The 21,226-nt window shown below is 44.9% G+C and overlaps 1 pseudogene; it reads right to left on the reverse strand.

Annotated features, from left to right (window-relative positions):
- Positions 1–13,718, reverse strand: part of LOC121572544 — a 69,562-nt pseudogene extending 55,844 nt beyond the window's left edge.
- Between the last annotated feature and the right edge of the window lie 7,508 nt (positions 13,719–21,226).

The raw sequence follows: 21,226 nt of genomic DNA on the forward strand, positions 1-21,226 counted from the left end.
GCAGATCTTGTTGATAGACAGACATTCATTGTCCTATGAAATCAACAAAAACCTGATGTTTTGATTTAATCAAATTTTTTATAAGGAAATTATTCGAATTAACAGAAACGTTCTAATGAAGCCTGATAATGAAATGTCTGCTCACCGTTGTCTGTCAGTGTAAAGACGTCCTCAGTCATCCTAATGGTGTGTTCATCCTGCGTGTTTCCCTCTGTCCCAGATTTGGCAACCAGCCTCCACACCCGGATCAGACAATCCTGAGCACAGCTGGCCATTAACAGATCCCCCTCTGTACAGCATGGAGGTAGAAATTAGTTTGATTCTATTTAGTATATATTTTTAATTTAAAGGGATTGTTCACTCAATTCTAACGGCATCATCATTACAGTTTTTGCTCTTTACTGAAAGTGCTCCATCTTGGAAACTTGACTGCTGACATGCACAATTTTATGGGTGGACTAATGAACAAAATACAATATATTTTTGGGAGTGAACTATCCCTTTAATTGTATATATTCCATATATAGGCCTCTAGTGCATCACATTTGGGCTCTGATCAAAAGCAGTTCACTACAGAGGGAATAAGGTACCATTTCAGCTCCATTCTAGGTAAGATGGCTGAGAAGAGAACACACACAACCTCTTCAAACTAAGGTCACCTGGGGAAGAGTAACAGGGAGAGGAGAGGGGTTGAAAGGAAGGGGGTGATTAGTTGGCCATGGTAGTATAAGGGGGCCAGGTTGGGACTTAAGCCAGGACACCAGGGTTAACACCCCTATTCCTGCAACAAGAGGGAATCTTCAGTGACCACAGAGTGTCAGAACCTCGGTTGAACCGTGTCCTCTGAAGGTTGGAATTAAAAAGACCCCCAGCTGAACTCAAAGATAGGGCTGTGGAGCCACGCTGCTTGAAGGATACAGTATATCTGATAGAGAGGGGCAAAACTAAAGCACTGACTAGGTCCTGCTGCACCCGTTTCATGCATTATAGAAAGACATCTGTCTGCAAAAGCAAATCAAATTAAATAGATGCCCCAGTCATAAAAGGATGGATTTTCATTTTCTTTTATAGGAGAGAGAGACTGGAGAGAGGTTACTTTTGCAATGCCTATGGGGCTGCTACATATAAATGAATCTCTGATTGCATCCCATAGGCCCCTGGTCAAAAGTAGTGCACTATGAAGGGAACAGGGTGCCATTTTGGACACAGCATCTCTCTCCACCACTAATGGCCACCCAGCTTGGAGTAGTTCATTGACTGAGTGGGAAGAGTCCAGTGGAGAGGGCTGGTGAAGGAGATGAAACAGCTTTTACAAACCCTGGGCTGAGTCCCAAATGGCATCCTATTCCCTAATATAGTGCACTACTTTTGACCAGGGCCCATAGGGTTCTGGTCAAAAGTAGTGCACTATATAAAGGCCAGGGTGCCATTTGTGATGTAGCCCTGAACAGAGCACTGCTGGAGTACATCTGGAGTGGGTTACACAACTCAACTAGCCATCTGGATATACAGATTATACCAGAAATACTTCAACATATTTTGTCATACCATCTCAGATTATTTGACAGATTTATGACTAAAATGTAAAACAAGGCAGTGAAGAAACAGATTGCTAAACACTGGTGTGGTCCTCACCTACATACGCCCACTCCACACCACGGACCCAATCCTCATGCCCTTGCAAGGAGAGGACTTTCATGAACTGTCAAGAGACACGGGGAGAAAAGGCCAGCATCAATGTAAATGAATAGGTTTACATGTCGTAAATCCAACATATTCGATTTATTCATTTTTACATTACTGTCCGTTAATTTGTTGGCCAATGCCAGCTATTCGAGTTCGCTCACCTGTCCATTGCTCTGCACATACAGATGGATTCTGCAGTCGTCGCCCCCGCAGGCCAGTATGGGAACTGCAAAATGAAATGTATCGCATTAGATAGTCCTGTCACACTTGCTGCTGAAGCCAGGACGCATTATAACACATTTACATCTACCTCATGTTTTTAAGACAGGTTGAGTGAAGGGGAGGCAGGGCAGGGGGGACAAAGCATCAAACAGAGAACAGGCATGTGAAAGGGAGGAGAGATGAAGTGCGGAACACTTCATGCACAAATTGTATTTTTAATATGGGGCGGGGGGTATCTCCAACCGGCAAACGCCGCCGTAGAAACAGCTTACCTCTGCTGCCTGGCAACAAAACTAGCGAGACATCCATCATGAACCCGCTCCCAAACGATATGGTTTGTGTGCACTCCGCTTCAGGGAATGAGAGGGAATAAATAAAGTTAGGGTGTGAGTTATACTATCCCTAAAATTATGCAAAAACATTGGGTTCCATACATCACCGACAAGCGTTCCTAAATCAACTGCTCCCAGATTATTTAATTAACTCATCCTAGAGAGGTGAGATGGCTAATCACTAGGCTAGTTCTTCTGACGCTGCAGAGACATTTTGTCAAAGGGTGACATGTTTTTTTTCTCTCTTTCGCCAGAAACACAGGGGTCTTCCAGGCACTAACAACAAATGCTGGCAGCAGAGCTCCGGCTGGCCTATATCAGACAACACACCCTGAGGAAAGACCCAGACTTCATCCCAAATGGCAACCTATTCCCTATATAGTGCCCTACTTTTGACCAGGGCCAATAGGGAATAGGGTGACATTTGGGATGCAGCCCCAGCCACACGCTCATCTCTATGACTGTCATGTAACATCACCATTCGCTTCCCTCCACACCCGCTAACATACAGAGAGGAATTACCAACCAATGCCACAAAGGCACCTAATCTCAGAAACCCAGAACTAAAATCTTGCACAAATGTGTCAGATGCTTGATTAGGTTCTGGGAAGAGATGCATGAGAAAAGATACACTACATGACCAAAAGTATGAGGCCACCTGCTCGTCAAACATCTCATTCCAAAATCATGGGCATTAATATGGAGTTGGCCACCCCTTTGCTGCTATAACAGCCTCCACTCTTCTGGGAAGGCTTTCCACTAGATGTTAGAACATTGCTGCAGGGATTTGCTTCCATTCAGCCACAATAGCATTAGTGAGGTCGGGCAGTGGTGTTGGGTGATTAGGCCTGGCTCGCAGTCAGAGTTCCAATTCATCCCAAAGGTGTTAGATGGGGTTGAAGTCAGGGCTCTGTGCAGGCCAGTCTTCCACACCGATCTCGACAAACCATTCCTGTATGGACCTTGCTTTGTTTACGGGGGAATTGTCATGCTGAAACAGGAAAGGGCCTTCCCCAAACGGTTGCCATAAAGTTGGAAGCACAGAATCATCTAGAATGTCATTGTATGCTGTAGCTTTAAGATTTCCCTTCACTGGAACTAAGGGGTCTAGCCCGAACCATGAAAAACAGCCCCAGACCATTATTCCTCCTCCACCAAACTTTACAGTTGCCACTACGCAGTGGGGCAGGTAGCGTCCGTCGGACTGCCAGATGGTGAAGCATGATTCATCACTCCAGAGAACGCGTTTCCACTGCTCCAGAGTCCAATTGCGACAAGCTTTACACCACTCCAGCCGACGCTTGGCATTGTGCATGGAGATCTTAGGCTTATGTGCGGCTGCTCGGCCATGGAAACCCATTTCATGAAGCTCCCGACAAACAGTTCTTGTGTTCAGATGCAGTTAGGAACTCGGTAGGGAGTGTTATAACCGAGGACAGAACATTTTAACACGCTGCGTGTTTCAGCACTCGGCGGTCCCGTTCTGTGAGTTTGTGTGGCTTACCACTTCGCAGCTGAGCCATTGTTGCTGTAGTGATCACAGTATAGTAGCCATATCTAGGAAAACCAAAGTGTATAAGAGGTCATATAATACGTTTTGTAGTGATTCCTATGTTGTTGATGTAAAGAATATTTGTTGGTGTGTAATGAGGAGCAGACAGACGCTGCACTTGACATATTTATGAAATTGCTTATCCCAGTTACCAATAAGCATGCACCCATTAAGAAAATGACTGTGAAATCTGTTAAATGCCCGTGGATTGATGAGGAATTCAAAAAATTGTACAGTTGAGGCAAAGGAAATGGCAAATAAGTCTGGCTGCACAACCGATTGGCAAATATACTGCAAATTGAGAAATCATGTGACTAAACTGAATAAAAATAAGAAACTACACTATGAAACAAAGATAAATTAAATAAAGAATTATAGTAAAAAGCTTTGGAGCACCTTAAATGAAATTATGGGCAAAAAGGCAAACTCAGCTCCATCATTCATTGAATCAGGTGGCTCATTCATCACAAAACCCACTGATATTGCCAACTACTTAAATTATTTTTTCCATTGGCAAGATTAGCAAACGTAGGCATGAAATGCAGCAACAAACGCTGACACTACACATCCAAGTATAACTAATTAAATTATGAAAGACAAGCATTGTAATTTTTAATTCCATAAAGTGAGTGTGGAAGAAGTGAAAAAAGTATTGTTGTCTACCGACAATGACAAGCCACCGGGGTCTGACAACCTTGATGGAAAATTACTGAGGATAATAGCAGACGATATCGGCACTCATATTTGCCATATCTTTACATCTTCAATCTAAGCCTACTAGAAAGTGTGTGCCCTCAGGCCTGGAGGGAAGCAAAAGTAATTCCACTACCCAAGAATAGAAAAGCCCTCTTCAATAGCTCAAATTGCCGACCAATCAGCCTTTTACCAACCCTTAGTAAACTTTTGGAAAAAATTGTGTTTGACCAGATACAATGCTATTTTACTGTAAACAAATTGACAACAGACTATCAGCACGCTTATAGGGAAGGACATTCAACAAGCACAGCACTTACACAAATGTCTGATGATAAAAAGATTGTGGGGGCTGTTTTGTAATACTTCAGTGCGGCTTTTGTCATTATCGATCATAGTCTGCTGCTGGAAAAACGTATGTGTTATGGCTTTACACCACCTGCTATATTGTGGATAAAGAGTTACCTGTCCAACAGAACACAGAGGGTGTTCTTTAGTGGAAGCCAGGTAGAATCAGGAATTCCCCAGGGCAGTGGTTTAGGCCCCTTACTTTATTCAATCTTTACTAACGACATGCCACTGGCTTTGAGTAAAGCCAGTGTGTCTATGTATGCGGATGACTCAACACTATACACGTCAGTTATTACAGCGACTGAAACGACTGCAACACTTAACAAAGAACTGCAGTTAGTTTCAGAATGGGTGGCAAGGAATGTAGGTTATAACTTACCCCTAGCAGCTACTGTTAGCCAGCCAAGTGCAAAGCTAGCCACTGAATCGACTCAGCCAGTTCTCTCTCTCCAGATGAAATCTTGCGACTTGTGACGGCCGGCCGCCCAACAACCTGCCCGCTTGACCCTATCCCCTCCTCTATTCTCCAGACCATTTCCGGAGACCTTCTCCCTTATCTCACCTCGCTCATCAACTCATCCTTGACTGCTGGTTATGTCCCTTCCGTCTTCAAGAGAGCGAGAGTTGCACCCCTTCTCAAAAAACCTACACTCGATCCCTCCGATGTCAACAACTACAGACCAGTATCCCTTCTTTCTTTTCTCTCCAAAACTCTTGAGCGTGCCATCTTTAGGCAACTCTCTTGCTATCTCTCTCAGAATGACCTTCTTGATCCAAACCAGTCAGGTTTCAAGACTGGTCATTCAACTGAGACTGCTCTTCTCTGTGTCACGGAGGCTCTCCGCACTGCTAAAGCTAACTATCTCTCCTCTGCTCTCATCCTTATAGACCTATCTGCTGCCTTTGATACTGTGAATCATCAGATCCTCCTCTCCACCTTCTCCGAGTTGGGCATCTCCGGCGCGGCTCACTCTTGGATTGCGTCCTACCTGACAGGTCACTCCTACCAGGTGGCGTGGCAAGAATCTGTCTCCGCACCACATGCTCTCACCACAGGTGTCCCCCAGGGCTCAGTTCTAGGCCCTCTCCTATTCTCGCTATACACCAAGTCACTTGGCTCTGTCATATCCTCACATGGCCTTTCCTATCATTGCTACGCAGACAACACAATTAATCTTCTCCTTTCCCCCTTCTGATAACCAGGTGGTGAATCGCATCTCTGCATGTCTGGCAGACATATCAGTGTGGATGACAGATCACCACCTCAAGCTGAACCTCGGCAAGACGGAGCTGCTCTTCCTCCCGGGGAAGGACTGCCCGTTCCATGATCTCGCCATCACGGTTGACAACTCCGTTGTGTCCTCCTCCCAGAGTGCAAAGAGCCTTGGCGTGACCCTGGACAACACCCTGTCGTTCTCCGCTAACATCAAGGCGGTGATCCGATCCTGTAGGTTCATGCTCTACAACATTCGCAGAGTACGACCCTGCGGCACAGGTCCTAATCCAGGCACTTGTCATCTCCCGTCTGGATTACTGCAACTCGCTGTTGGCTGGGCTCCCTGCCTGTGCCATTAAACCCCTACAACTCATCCAGAACGCCGCAGCCCGTCTGGTGTTCGACCTTCCCAAGTTCTCTCACGTCACCCCGCTCCTCCGCACACTCCACTGGCTTCCAGTTGAAGCTCGCATCTGCTATAAGACCATGGTGCTTGCCTACGGAGCTGTGAGGGGAACGGCACCTCCGTACCCTTCAGGCTCTGATCAGTCCCTACACCCAAACGAGGGCACTACATTCATCCACCTCTGGCCTGCTGGCTCCCCTACCTCTACGGAAGCACAGTTCCCGCTCAGCCCAGTCAAAACTGTTCGCTGCTCTGGCACCCCAATGGTGGAACAAGCTCCCTCACGACGCCAGGACAGCGGAGTCACTCACCACCTTCCGGAGACACTTGAAACCCCACCTCTTTAAGGAATACCTGGAATAGGATAAAGTAATCCTTCTACCCCCCCAAAAAAAATAATATTGTAAAGTAGTTGTCCCACTGGCTATCATAAGGTGAATGCACCAATTTGTAAGTCGCTCTGGATAAGAGCGTCTGCTAAATGACGAAAATGTAAATGTAAATGTAAGGAATACGTTAGTCCTAAATATTTCAAAAACTAAAAGTATTGTATTTCGGACAAATCATTCACTAAACCTCAACTAAATCTTGTAATAAATAATGTGGAAATTGAGCAAGTTGAGGTGACTAAACTGCTTGGAGTAACCCTGGATTGTAAACTGTCATTGTCAAAACATGTTGATACAACAGTAGCAAAGATTGGGAGTAATAAAGCGCAGCTCTGCCTTCTTGACAACATTGTCAACAAGGCAGGTCCTACAGGCCGTATTTTTGTCGCACCTGGACTACTGTTCAGTCGTGTGGTCAGGTGCCACAAAGAGGGAGTTAGGAAAATTGCAATTGGCTCAGAACAGGGCAGTGCGGCTGGCCCTTAAATGTACACAGAGAGCTAACATTAACAATATGCATGTCAATCTCTCATGGCTTAAAGTGGAGGAGAGATTGATTTGATCACTACTTGTTTTTGTAAGAGGTGTTGACAAGCTGAATGCACCGAGCTGTCTGTTTAAACTACTAGCACACAGCTCGGACACCCATGCATACCCCACAAGACATGCCACCAGAGGTGGTCCTCTGTAGCTCAGCTGGTAGAGCACGGCGCTTGTAACGCCAAGGTAGTGGGTTCGATCCCCAGGACCACCCATACACAAAAAAAAATGTATGCACGCATGACTGTAAGTCGCTTTGGATAGAAGCGTCTGCTAAATGGCATATTATTATTATTATTATTATTATTATCTCTTCACAATCCCCAAGTCCAGAACAGGCTATTGGAGGCGCCATAACAGGCTATTGGGGATCCATAATAAAATACTAAATACAAATACCATGATACAATCCTGGTTTCACGATACAGTGGAAACCACAGCGCTAACAATAGGCCATTACATTGATTTCAGACAATCCTGAAGTGATGACTCATTAAATTCTGTGACTCAAATGAGCAGACTGTTCAGTCTGTTTCTACTACCACAGCATACCAGCAGATGTCAGGGTAGGTGGAGAATTCAGACAGATTAACTCAAAGATGCCTCTTTTGCAATGGGGTGAAGTTTCCCTTGTAAACAAACAAGCGAATCTCAGAGCAGGAAACAAGGAACACTTATAGTCCTTTTTTTAATGCAGGTTTTATAGCTCCAGGGTGAAGTTTCCCCTAGGTAAAGATCTACAGTGGGGGGAAAAAAGTATTTAGTCAGCCACCAATTGTGCAAGTTCTCCCACTTAAAAAGATGAGGCCTGTAATTTTCATCATAGGTACACGTCAACTATGACAGACAAAATGAGTTAAAAAAATCCAGAAAATCACATTGTAGGGTTTTTAATGAATTTATTTGCAAATTATGGTGGAAAATAAGTATTTGGTCAATAACAAAAGTTTCTCAATACTTTGTTATATACCCTTTGTTGGCAATGACACAGGTCAAACGTTTTCTGTAAGTCTTCACAAGGTTTTCACACACTGTTGCTGGTATTTTGGCCCATTCCTCCATGCAGATCTCCTCTAGAGCAGTGATGTTTTGGGGCTGTCGCTGGGCAACACAGACTTTCAACTCCCTCCAAAGATTTTCTATGGGGTTGAGATCTGGAGACTGGCTAGGCCACTCCAGGACCTTAAAATGCTTCTTACGAAGCCACTCCTTCGTTGCCCGGGCGGTGTGTTTGGGATCATTGTCATGCTGAAAGTCCCAGCCACGTTTCATCTTCAATGCCCTTGCTGATGGAAGGAGGTTTTCACTCAAAATCTCACGATGCATGGCCCCATTCATTCTTTCCTTTACACGGATCAGTCGTCCTGGTCCCTTTGCAGAAAAACAGCCCCAAAGCATGATGTTTCCACCCCCATGCTTCACAGTAGCTATGGTGTTCTTTGGATGCAACTCAGCATTCTTTGTCCTCCAAACACAACGAGTTGAGTTTTTACCAAAAAGTTATATTTTGGTTTCATCTGACCATATGACATTCTCCCAATCCTCTTCTGGATCATCCAAATGCACTCTAGCCAACTTCAGACGGGCCTGGACATGTACTGGCTTAAGCAGGGGGGACACGTCTGGCACTGCAGGATTTGAGTCCCTGGCGGCGTAGTGTGTTACTGATGGTAGGCTTTGTTACTTTGGTCCCAGCTCTCTGCAGGTCATTCACTAGGTCCCCCCCGTGTGGTTCTGGGATTTTGCTCACCGTTCTTGTGATCATTTTGACCCCACGGGTGAGATCTTGCGTGGAGCCCCAGATCGAGGGGAGATTATCAGTGGTCTTGTATGTCTTCCATTTCCTAATAATTGCTCCCACAGTTGATTTCTTCAAACCAAGCTGCTTACCTATTGCAGATTCAGTCTTCCCAGCCTGGTGCAGGTCTACAATTTTGTTTCTGGTGTCCTTTGACAGCTCTTTGGTCTTGGCCATTGTGGAGTTTGGAGTGTGACTGTGTGAGGTTGTGGACAGTTGTCTTTTATACTGATAACAAGTTCAAACAGGTGCCATTAATACAGGTAACGAGTGGAGGACAGAGGAGCCTCTTAAAGAAGAAGTTACAGGTCTGTGAGAGCCAGAAATCTTGCTTGTTTGTAGGTGACCAAATACTTATTTTCCACCATAATTTGCAAATAAATTCATTAAAAATCCTACAATGTGATTTTCTGGAGAGAAAAAATCTCAATATGTCTGTCATAGTTGACGTGTACCTATGATGAAAATTACAGGCCTCTCTCATCTTTTTAAGTGGGAGAACTTGCACAATTGGTGGCTGACTAAATACTTTTTTTCCCCACTGTAGGATCAGCTTCCCCTCCCTCTCAACCATTAGCGGGGAAAATGCTAAACTGACACAAGATCAGCATCTAGGGGCAACTTCACCCTACTTAGGTAGAAATAAGCCCACTTTAGGTGAACATTGTGGTTTGTGCAGCCTTATCATATTGAGATAAGAGTACTTGAGAGTACTACTGAAGTTACAAAATACAAATGAACATGGCTGGGCGGCCTATGGGCAATGTTCCCGCTAAACTGCGCGGCCTCCCACCTCCTCCAGGACTGCTGCGCAGAAGAAATGCCAGTCTGCACAGAGACGCAAGAGATTTAACTTCACTGAGTTCGCCCCATTAGTTTGCACTATATGGATCAATGTTTTTTCTGTATTCAACTCAACATTATATCAGTCCCTTTTCAATGCAAAAAACTAAAAAACAAATCTAACTTTGCAAGATTGAGTCTGTGATTTTGTTTTTGGCAGAGCCAGAGCGGGGGTAGCCCATGAGCGGTCTTTCAATCACCCTCGAGTGAATGCGCTTTTCAGATCAGAACACAGAGCCATGCGTGATATTATTTGCCCAGATATAGATAAGTATAGGTCAGCAATGGGGAGTTACTGCTTCCTACAAGAGCACAAAACGTGTAGGCTACATTTCAAGCCGTCTTTGAAATGCCATTTGGGAAAAAAGCTTACTTCTTAATTAAAGGTGCAGTGTTGTATTTTGAGACAGGCTTGAATATGCAAATAAGCCAATAGGCAGAGGTGTAACCTACATTGTCTAATTCTCTGTGTGGTAAAAATAACTACTTTTATTTTATAATGTGGTTTCTTGCATCATACAACACAATAAAATGCAATTTACAGTCACCTATTTAGCCCATGGTTTTACAGACAGAATTAATGTCAAGCCCTTCATAATGTAAACACTTTTTTTAAAGTCTCATGCAATGTGGCCTGTATTGAACACCACATTTATGCTCCTGTAGGCTATATCATAGAAAGCAAAAGCTATTTCCATGTGAAAATGTTATGGGATTTGCTCCATTGGATTTGTTGGTAGGCCTACATATTGCTCAAATAGCCAAAATAGCCTATTGGCTACTGTCTAAAACGGTAAGGGTACAGCCTCAGTGTTCACTGTAAATGCGCGCCGGAAGTTGCACAAAATTCTCACAACGTTCAAGTTTCCGCTCACAAGACCTAACATTTGCTAAGTGCCCAAAAAATGTTGAAGGAACATTGGATAAGGGCCCTGGTCAAAAGTAGTGTACTACATAGGGGAATAGGGTGCCATTTGGTCAGTGTCAATGATCTGATTACCTTACCCGATCTGACTGTCCTAAAGAGTTCCTTTACCCACTCTATGTCACACAAAAGCATAAAGTAAAGTAGCCTTATCTGAGCCAGAACACCCCATAGGGCAGGAGCCTCCTGTTCCTATAGTGTGAGGCAGTTTGATGTACAAGACAAGTACACCCCCTGGACAGGACACTAGTCTATTGCTGGGATTAAAAGCATCTCTTACCTTTACTCCCAGTGTAGAGCCATAGTTTGACAGTGGAGTCAGAGGCTGTGGAGGCGATGAGTAGCTTATTGTTGTCCAGGTGGATGGCATCCACAGCACACACTGGCCCAGTGTGTCCAACACACTTTACACAGGGGTTAAACTGGGGCAGGGAGTACAAACACAACAAATATGCGTAAGAATGGATCAATATACCGTGCATTCGGAAAGTATTCAGACCCCTTTACTTTTTCCACATTTTGTTGCGTTACAGCCTTATTCTAAAATGTATTTTTAAAATGTTTTTTCTCATCAATCTACACCCAATACCCCATAATGACAAAGCAAAAAAATATATATATATTTTTTGCAAATGTATTAAAAATAAAAAACATAAATACCTTATTTACATAAGTGTTCAGACCTTTGCTATGAGACTTGAAATTGAGCTCAAGTGCATTCTGTTTCAATTGACATGTTTCTACAACTTAATTGAAGTCCACCTGTGGTCATTTCAATTGATTGGATATGATTTGGAAAGGCACACACCTGTCTATATAAGGTCCCACAGTTGACAATGCATGTCAGAGCAAAAACCAAGCCATGAGGTTGAAGGAATTGTCTGTTGCGCGCCGAGACAGGATTGTGTCGAGGCACAGATCCGGGGAAGGGTACCAAAAACATTCTGCAGCATTGGAGGTCCTAAAGAACACAGTGGCCTCCATCATTCTTAAATGGAAGAAGTTTGGAACCACCAAGACTCATCCTAGAGCTGGCCGCCCGGCCAAACTGAGCAATCGAGGGAAAAGGGCCTTGGTCAGGGAACTAACCAAGAACCCGATGGTCACTCTGACAGAGCTCCAGAGTTCCTCTGTGGAGATGGGAGAACCTTCCAGAAGGACAACCATCTCAGCAGCACTCCACCAATCAGGCCTTTATGGTAGAGTGTCCAGATGGAAGCCACTCCTCAGTAAAAGGTACATGACAGCCCGCTTAGAGTTTGCCAAAAGGCACCTAAAGGACTCTCAGATCATGAGAAACAAGATTTTCTGGTCTGATGAAACCAAGATTGAACTCTTTGGCCTGAAGTCCAAGCGTCACGTCTGAAGGAAACCTGGAACCATCTCTACGGTGAAGCATGGTGGTGGCAGCATCATGCTGTGGGGATGTTTTTCAGTGGCAGGGACTGGGAGACTAGTCAGGATCGAGGGAAAGATGAACGGAGGAATGTACAGAGAGATCCTTGATGAAAACCTGCTCCAGAGCACTCAGGACCTCAGACTGGGGCGAAGGTTCACCTTTCAACAGGACAATGACCCTAAGCACACAGCCAATACAATGCAGGAGTAGCTTCGGGACAAGTATATGAATGTCCTTGAGTGGCCCAGCCAGAGCCCGGACTTGAACCCGATCGAACATCTCTGGAGAGACCTGAAAATAGCTGTGAAGCGACGCTCCCCATCCAACCTGACAGAGCTTGAGAGGATCTGCAGAGAAGAATGGGAGAAACTCCCAAAATACAGGTGTGCCAACCTTGTTGCGTCATACCCATGAAGGGTCAAGGTTGTAATCGCTGCCAAAGGTGCTTCAACAAAGTACTGAGTAAAGGGTCTGAATACTTATGTAAATGTCATATTTCCGTTATTTTTTTTAGACATTTGAACACAAAAAAAATACATGTTCTTGCTTTGTCATTATAGGCTATTGTGTGTAGATTGATGAGGGAGGAAACTATTCAATCCATTTTAGATTAAGGTTGTAATGTAACAAAATGTGGAAAAAGTCAAGGGGTCTGAATAATTTTCCGAATGCACTGTAAGTCAACCTATTGCTGTGTTTTAATAATGTGTCTGATGAAGTGCCAATAAATCATTAACATATGTGACCAATTCCTGCTTCTAGTAGCATTAACACACCTTCCCATCTAGGGCCTCCCACACAATCAGTACACTGTCAGACCCTCCTGACACCAGGTGAGTTTCTGTACCTGTACCATCATCAGGGATGAAGACAAACAGTCTATCAAAGTATATCAAAGCATTGGATGAAGCATATCAATGTATATTATTAGAATATCAAAGCATTGGATGAAGCATATCAAGGTGTATTATCAGCATATCTAAGCATTGGATGAAGTATGCAGGTAGCTACTCACCACAGTCCTCTCTGTGGACCCACTGGACTGTGTTCACCCTCCCGGTGTGTCCATTCAGGACAGCTACAACACCTTTCTCCTGTAGAATGGTATGTAAAGAGTAAAGCTGACTGTCGCAACAAATATACCTTATACCTAAGGACACCAACATTGACAAGACTGATGATGTAGCAACTGTAGCGATACGAGTACATTTAAATTGTGAAAGATATATATTACCTGTGGGTCATAGAGAGCGACAGAATGACATGTTCCATATGCAATGAGCCCCCCACGACCCCATGAAAGAACATGTGGGGTTCGATTAGCACAACATGCGACATGGCATGTTTCTAGTACGGGCGCCGCCATCTTGAATTCTACACGGCAGCAGAGTTACCGTAAATACAGGAGTATACGGCACATATTGCTACAAACATTCCGCTCAAAGAGCGCAATGGGTAAAATGAAGTGGAACACACTGGCAAACTGTATATTTTTGTTTCACAAGACTGCCATTTAAGGGGACAGTTGCTTGAATTTTATTGGTGGCATTGGTACCTTTACAATAAAACATTACCCAGGTTTCATCATAATCTACATGAGCGTGGACAATCTCTAAACCCTTCTGATTGTATTATTGGATAGAATCCACTAGGTGGTGAAATAGACTCATTGTGGGGCTTGCGCAGCAAAAGCCACAGTTTCAATCGTCGACATACAGTGCTTCTTATTAATGGGACTTGCGAAGCAAACGTCCCATTCTAAATCTTTGACATACTTCTTAATGAGCCCCACCTGTTTAGCTAAAAAAAAAAAAAGTTGCCTATTTTGGCATTAAAAGTGTCACATATCAGTTTACAAACAATGTTTAAAAAATCATTGAGTTAATAAAGCTGCATACAAACATTGTAAAGTGGTTATCCCACTGGCTATAGGGTGAATGCATCAATTTGTGAGTCGCTCTGGACTAGAGCGTCTGCTAAATGACCTAAATGTGCCCTTGAGCAAGGCACTTAACCCTAATTGCTCCTGTAAGTCGCTCTGGATAAGAGCGTCTGCTAAATGACTTAAATGTAAATGTAAATGTAAATGGTCTCTTTTTTGCTTCCTTGAGTAAGGCAGCTCCAAAATGCAGGAGGTTTCAGCCTAGCTCAGTGATTTTCTGCTAATGTTCTCTAGTTGCGCCGTGATTGGCTCAGTGTTCTGTCACTCATTGGGACACTATGTCACTGCAAATTCTACGGGGGAGCTCGAAAATCCAAGCCCCTTGGGTGCTGCCATATATTTACATTAGAAGTGCCCATCCAAGAAAGCTCAAGGTCATTGAACACAGATAGAATGACGTCAAATCACGTTATAGCTACCATAGCTTTGATTGGACTGATCATGTCAACATCATACATTCAAAATCTTAGCTAGACAAGCAGTCATCATCATGAATCAAGTCGACAATGTACTGGGAAATCCTTTTCAATCCTTGTCATATGAAGATCAATTATAGATAAAAGGTATCAGTGCTCATTGGCCATTGGACATAAACATTACACAACAAGTTGGAAATTGCAAATTCAACAATGAATGGTTTGGAAGGAATCAGTGGCTAACTGAAAGTCTGGGTTTAAGGGTCTCGTTTCCAAGCTTAAAAGGATAAACATTCACATGCAACACCATGGGCCAGAAAAGGTTGAATACATTGGCCATGCTGTCAATCCAGCATGACTTCTGCCGTGTTAAAAATAACTGGAAACTCAGAACTGGGAAATCTCAGACTTCAGTGAGTTCAAGACAACTGGGAACTCGAAAAAAAACGAGCTCCGACTGGGAAAATACAGACAGTAGATTCCCGCTCAGAGCGCGGCAGGTGTTTATTACGCCTTCGCAGAAGGCAGGAGTCGTGGTCACAGGCAGGCAATGGTCATACACAGGTAGGCAAACAGGCAGGTGAAACAAAACTAGGATTGGTGGTGGGGTGGAGGGATGAATGCATGAGTGAGTTCTGAGCATATTCGGCCCAGGCCATATACCGACTCCAGTCGTGTGGAGAGGCAGAACATTGTTGGCGGAGGTACTTCTCTATTTCTTGGTTCAGGCATTCCGTCTGCCCGTTGGTCTGGGGATGGTACCCGGAGGCGAGGCTGAGGGCGACCCCCAGTCGGTCACAGAAGGCTCGCCACACCTGGGAGAGAAACTGGGGCCCGCGGTCAGAGACGATGTCCTCCGGAATCCCATACAGACGGAACACCTGTTGGAACATACACTCAGCCAATTCCATGGCGTTAGGTAAATGAGGAAGAGGAACCAGATGACACATTTTTGAAAAACGGTCTACTATGACAAGGGTGGTGTTACCAGAGGATTCAAGAAGGTCTGTGATGAAGTCAACAGCTATATGGGACCAGGGTCTGTGAGGGATTGGCAAAGGTTGAAGCTTACCTGAAGGGAGATGACGAGGGCTTTTGGTTTGGGTGCAGACTGGACAGGACAGTACATAATCCCTGATGTCTGATGCCAGTGAGGACCACCAGAATTTACGGGCTAGAAGTTCGGTGGTTCGTGTAATGCCCGGATGTCCTGACCCCAAGGACGTGTGACACCATTGCATCAGTTGGGGTCTAACAGCTGCTGGTACGTAACTCTTCCCAGCTGGTGTCTCAGTAGGAGCCGGGTCTGAGGTTAGGGCTTCTTCTATAGCAGAGTGAACCTCCCACTGTACCGGTCCCATAATGCAAGAGGAAGGAAGAATGGGTGTAGGGTCTGAGTTACTAGTTGGAATGTCAAACTGGCAGGAGAGAGCATCAGCTTTTACGTTTTTTCTTTCCAGGGATGTAATTAACATGAAAATGGAAGTGTGTGAAGAGAGCCCAGCAGGCTTGTCTGGAGTTAAACCTCTTGGCCCCTCTGATATATTCCAGATTACAATGATCTGTTAGGACGAGAAAGGGATGTTGTGCTCCCTCCAACCAGTGGCGCCACTCCTTGAGGGCCAGCTTGATGGCGAGGAGTTCTCTGTTCCCCACATCATAATTCCTCTCAGCGGGGGATAACTTCCTGGAGAAGAAGGCACAAGGATGTAATTTTGGAGGTGTTCCCACCCACTGAGAGAGTATGGCTCCTACTCCTACTTCGGAGGCATCCACCTCCAGGGTGAAAGGAAGGGTCGGATCAGGTTGGCGAAGGACAGGAGCTGAGGTGAAGAGGCGTTTCAAGGTGTTGAAAGCAGTCAGTGCGGTATCAGTCCATTGAAGGGTCCGGGTATTTTGGCTGGTAAGGGCAGTGAGGGGAGCAGCAGTAGAACTGAAGTTCCGAATGAACCGGCGATAGAAGTTGGAGAACCCAATGAAACGTTGGAGTTCCTTAACGGTGGTGGGTTTGGGCCAGTTACTGACGGCGGTGACTTTGTTCTCATCCATGCTGACCCCTCCAGGTGTCAGTACGAAACCGAGGAAGTTTACTGAAGTTACATGGAAGGTGCTCTTTTCAGTCTTCACATAAAGGTTATGGTCAAGGAGCCATTGAATAACCCTTTGTACATGCTGTATGTGTTCCTTCAGGGAGTGGGAGTAAATCAGGATGTCATTAATGTAGACGATGAGAAAGCGGTTGATCATATCGGTTGATCATATCCTGGAAAACCTTCTTCATAAAGGATTGGAAGATGGCGGGGGCGTTAGTAAGGCCGTAGGGCATGACCAGGTATTCGTAGTGCCCTCGTGCGGTGATAAAGGCAATCTTCCATTTGTCATCTTCACATATACCAACAAGGTTATAAGCACTCCGCAGGTCGAGTTTTGTATAGATGTTGGCGTGGCCCACTTGTTCAAGGGTCGCTGGGATCAGAGGGAAACTGTTCTTGACCGTAACTTCATTCAGGGAACGGTAATCAATACATGGACGAAGACCACCGTCCTTTTTTCCAACGAAGAAGAAGGAAGAAGCTGGACGCAGCCGGGGAAGAAGGACGAATTAAACCGTTTGAGTGCTTCATCAATGTAGTTCTCCATTGCCTCATTTTCCGGGATAGATAGGGGGTAACACTCCAGGGTGGGGACACTCCAGGGAGTTAATCAATAGCACAGTCCCCTGTGGCAGAGTGTAGGCCTTGATTCTGAACACATTGCTGTACTGGGCGTATTCAGATGGTATGGTGGGTGGCACTGCAGAGGCAGAGTCCTCAATGGTGGTGGCTCTGCAGGGTAGGCTGAGACAACTGGTGAAGCAGGTAGAAGACCAGGACAGTAGTTCACCTTGTCGCCATGAGATGACAGGGTCATGACGACAAAGCCAGGGGTGTCCGAGGATGAGTGGCTGTTTGGGGGATGAGAGTTCCATGAGTTGAATGGTTTCAGTGTGGAAGACTCCAATCTGGAGGGTAACGCTCTGTGTCAGGTGCGTAATGAAGCCCGTGCCCAATGGCTGCCCGTCCAGGGTGTTAATCCTTAAGGGGGGGTGACAGGTGTAAGATTAATGTCAAGCTCTTGTACTAGCTGGTGATCGATAAAACTACCTGCTGCTCCCAAATCCATCAAGCCCTCTACGTACTTCGTATATGAGATTACATCGGCAAATAACTTCATATATGAGATTACATCGGCAAACAAATCTTGTATGCTTTACGGAAACTTGGCTAACGGAGGTCATACCTGATTCCCAAGTGGAGCTGGATGGTTTCACGATCATCAGAGCTGACAGGAGCTCAGAACTTTCGGGGAAAAGTAGCGGGGGAGGTGTCTGTCTGTATGTGAACAATCAATGGTGCCACACTAAGCATGTCACAGTGAAGGAGAGGGTTTGTTCCCCTCATGTGGAGCTATTAGCATTGGGCTGCCGACCCTACTATTTACCTAGGGAGTTTCCCAGCGTGATAGTGATTGTTGTTTACAAACTACCGTCCAAAAATACTAAACTGGCCACATACACTATCCACAAAGTCACCACAGGCCTACTCAATCGATCACCCGAGTCAGCTGTTGTTATCTCTGGAGATTTCAACCACAGTTTGCTGTCCGCGACACTTCCTACCTTCAAACAGTATGTTAAAGTTCCAACTCGTATGGACAAGACCATTGACCTTCTCTACGCCAATGTGAATGATGCCTACTGCTCGACTGCTCTGCCTCCGCTGGGACAGTCTGACCACAACCTCATCCAGCTGCTACCAAAATACCGCCCACTAGTCCAGAGGCAACACGTCACTCAGGCAGTGATTCACCAATGGACACCCGAAGCTGGAGAGGCACTACAGAGCTGCTTTGAAGGTACAGATTGGAATCTATTTATAGACGATTGGGAGGAGGATCTTAATGGTTTTTCTAAATGTATAACAGATTATGTTAACTTCTGTACTGACAATGTGGTGCCAAGCAAAAATGCTATGCAAATAATAAGTCATGGGTCACAAAATAAATCAAGGAGGCACTGAACAGGAAAAAGAAGGCTTTTGAAACAGGAAATAGGGATGAGGTGAGAGTAGTACAGAAGGAAATTAAAGGGCTGATCAGGAAAGGCAAACATGAATACAAAACTGAAGCTAGAACGCAAGCTGCAAGCGAATAACATGAAGGACATCTGGGATGGTATGAAAAAGATAACAGGCTACAGCACCAGTGGACAACTACAGAGTGATGAGTGAAGGGACAGAGCCACAGAATTTAACCAGTTTTTTAAACCAGATTTGGTAAGTATGATTTCTCAGCAGAGCAACAGCTGATAGGGGAGGTGCTGGACTCAGATCTGGGAACCACTGAGCCCATGAGCATCTCGGAGGAACAGGTGGTGAAGCAGCTGAAGAGGATCAATCCCAGTAAGTCAGCAGGGCCTGATGGGGTCAAAGCCAGAGTACTCAAGGTATGTGCTAGTCAACTGGCTTTCATACTGCAGTATATTTTAAACCTCTCCCTAACACTATCAGATATTCCTACTAAATGGAAAGCATCTTGCATAGTGCCCATCTCAAAGAAAGCAGGAGGGACTGCACTGAAATACTTTAGACCAGTGGCTTTGACATCACAAGTCATGAAAACCTTTGAGCGGGTTTTAATACCCTTATTAAGAGTTGAGGTGGCAGCCTATCTGGATCCTTTGCAATTTGCCTACCGCCCAAAAACTGGTGTTGAAGATGCTCTGCACTATCTCTCCGGCTGTGTGGTGAGAACAATGTTCTTTGACTTCTCCAGTGCTTTCAATACCATACAACCCCACCTGCTGGCCCAAAAGCTAAAGGACGTTCACGTAAATCCACACACAATCAAATGGATTGTGAAGTACCTGACCAATAGACCACAGTTCGTAAGACTGAACCAGGCCTTTGTGAAATGGTGTGAGGCCAATTATTTGGACCTGAATGTACTGAAGACCAATGAGCTAGTGGTAGATTTTAGGAAAACAAAATATGTTTTTAATCCCATTTGTATTCATTGTGAAGAGATTGGTACTGTTGACTCTTATAAGTACTTGGGTGTAATAGTGGACAACAAACTGAACTGGAAGGAGAATTCTCACAATATCTACAAAAAAGCCCAATCCAGACTGTACTTTTTAAGGAAGTTTAGATCTTTTAATGTATGTGACAAAATGCTTCATATGTTCTATAGCAGTGTCGTGGCCTATGCCATTACATTGACGTCATTTAGCAGACGCTCTTATCCAGAGCGACTTACAGTTAGTGAGTGCATACATTTTTCATACTGGCCCCCCGTGGGAATCGAACCCACAACTCTGGCGTTGCAAACGCCATGCTCTACCAACTGAGCTATACGGGGCCATTGTGTGCTGGAAATGGAATTTGGCTAAGGAAGAATTAAACAAGCTTGACAAAATCATTAACAAAGCCAGTGCTACAATTGGCTGCAGCTTGGAATCAATGCAGGACATGTTCATAAAAAGGCTGCAAGTAAAAACACACATGATCATGGACAATGACACACACCCACTCCACAGCACTCTAATGCAACACAGGAGCAGCTTCAGTAGCAGGTTTATCCTGCCCAAATGTTCCACAGAGAGGTTTAGACGGTCATTTTTACCAACAGCCATGAGGCTTTTTAATGAGTGTAATGGATTAACTGTTTTATGAGGTTCTTCTATTGGAAAATGTTGTTGCCTGTTTTCCCCAGAGTAGGATAGAAAACAGCACTTGACTCAGACTATTCTTTTAGGGATAATATGGTTGGTGCATGTGCCTTTGTCATTAATGTGTTAAATTAAATTAAATTATATTGTGTTGTTCATTGTTGCGTGTTCTGTCATTGTAAGTAATTGATGATGCATGCTGTGATAAAACAATTTTGCAATTTGGGACTAATAAATTAATACTCTACTCTACTCTTTAATCTCTAGGTCCGGCCGGCCAGATAGCTAGCAGATAGCTTGGTCCGGCCGGCCAGCCAGATAGGTAGGTCTGGTCGGCCAGACAGGTAGGTCTGACCGGCCGGCCAGATACTTAGGCCGACAGGCCAGATAGCTAGGTCCGGTCGACAGGCCAGATAGCTAGATCCGGTCGGCCGGCCAGATACCTAGGTCCGGCTGGCCAGCCGTACCTACCCACTTGGCCAGCTGGCCAGACCTAGCTAACTGGCCGACCGGACCTAGATATCAAACCGGCCGGACCAGATAGCTAGGTCCGGCCTGTCGGCCTACCTGTCCGTTCGGATTTTACAGACTTTTTCATGAGAAGACCGATTTTAGGGATGTCTCATGGTCTGACAAACACCGCTCTAACTCTGCCACCTTTCACCGCAGATGTGGAAGTGCGACAGTGGCGTATGCGGTGGATTGAGACGCATCTAATGCAAAAATCAGTTCATCTATCTTAAACTGACAGATTTTGATAGGGATTTCTTGGTTATGTAACTTAGATTGACGCACCGGTGTGTCAATCA

This window comes from Coregonus clupeaformis, chromosome 8 (genome assembly GCF_020615455.1).
Source record: "Coregonus clupeaformis isolate EN_2021a chromosome 8, ASM2061545v1, whole genome shotgun sequence".
NCBI classification, from domain to species: Eukaryota; Metazoa; Chordata; class Actinopteri; order Salmoniformes; family Salmonidae; genus Coregonus; species Coregonus clupeaformis.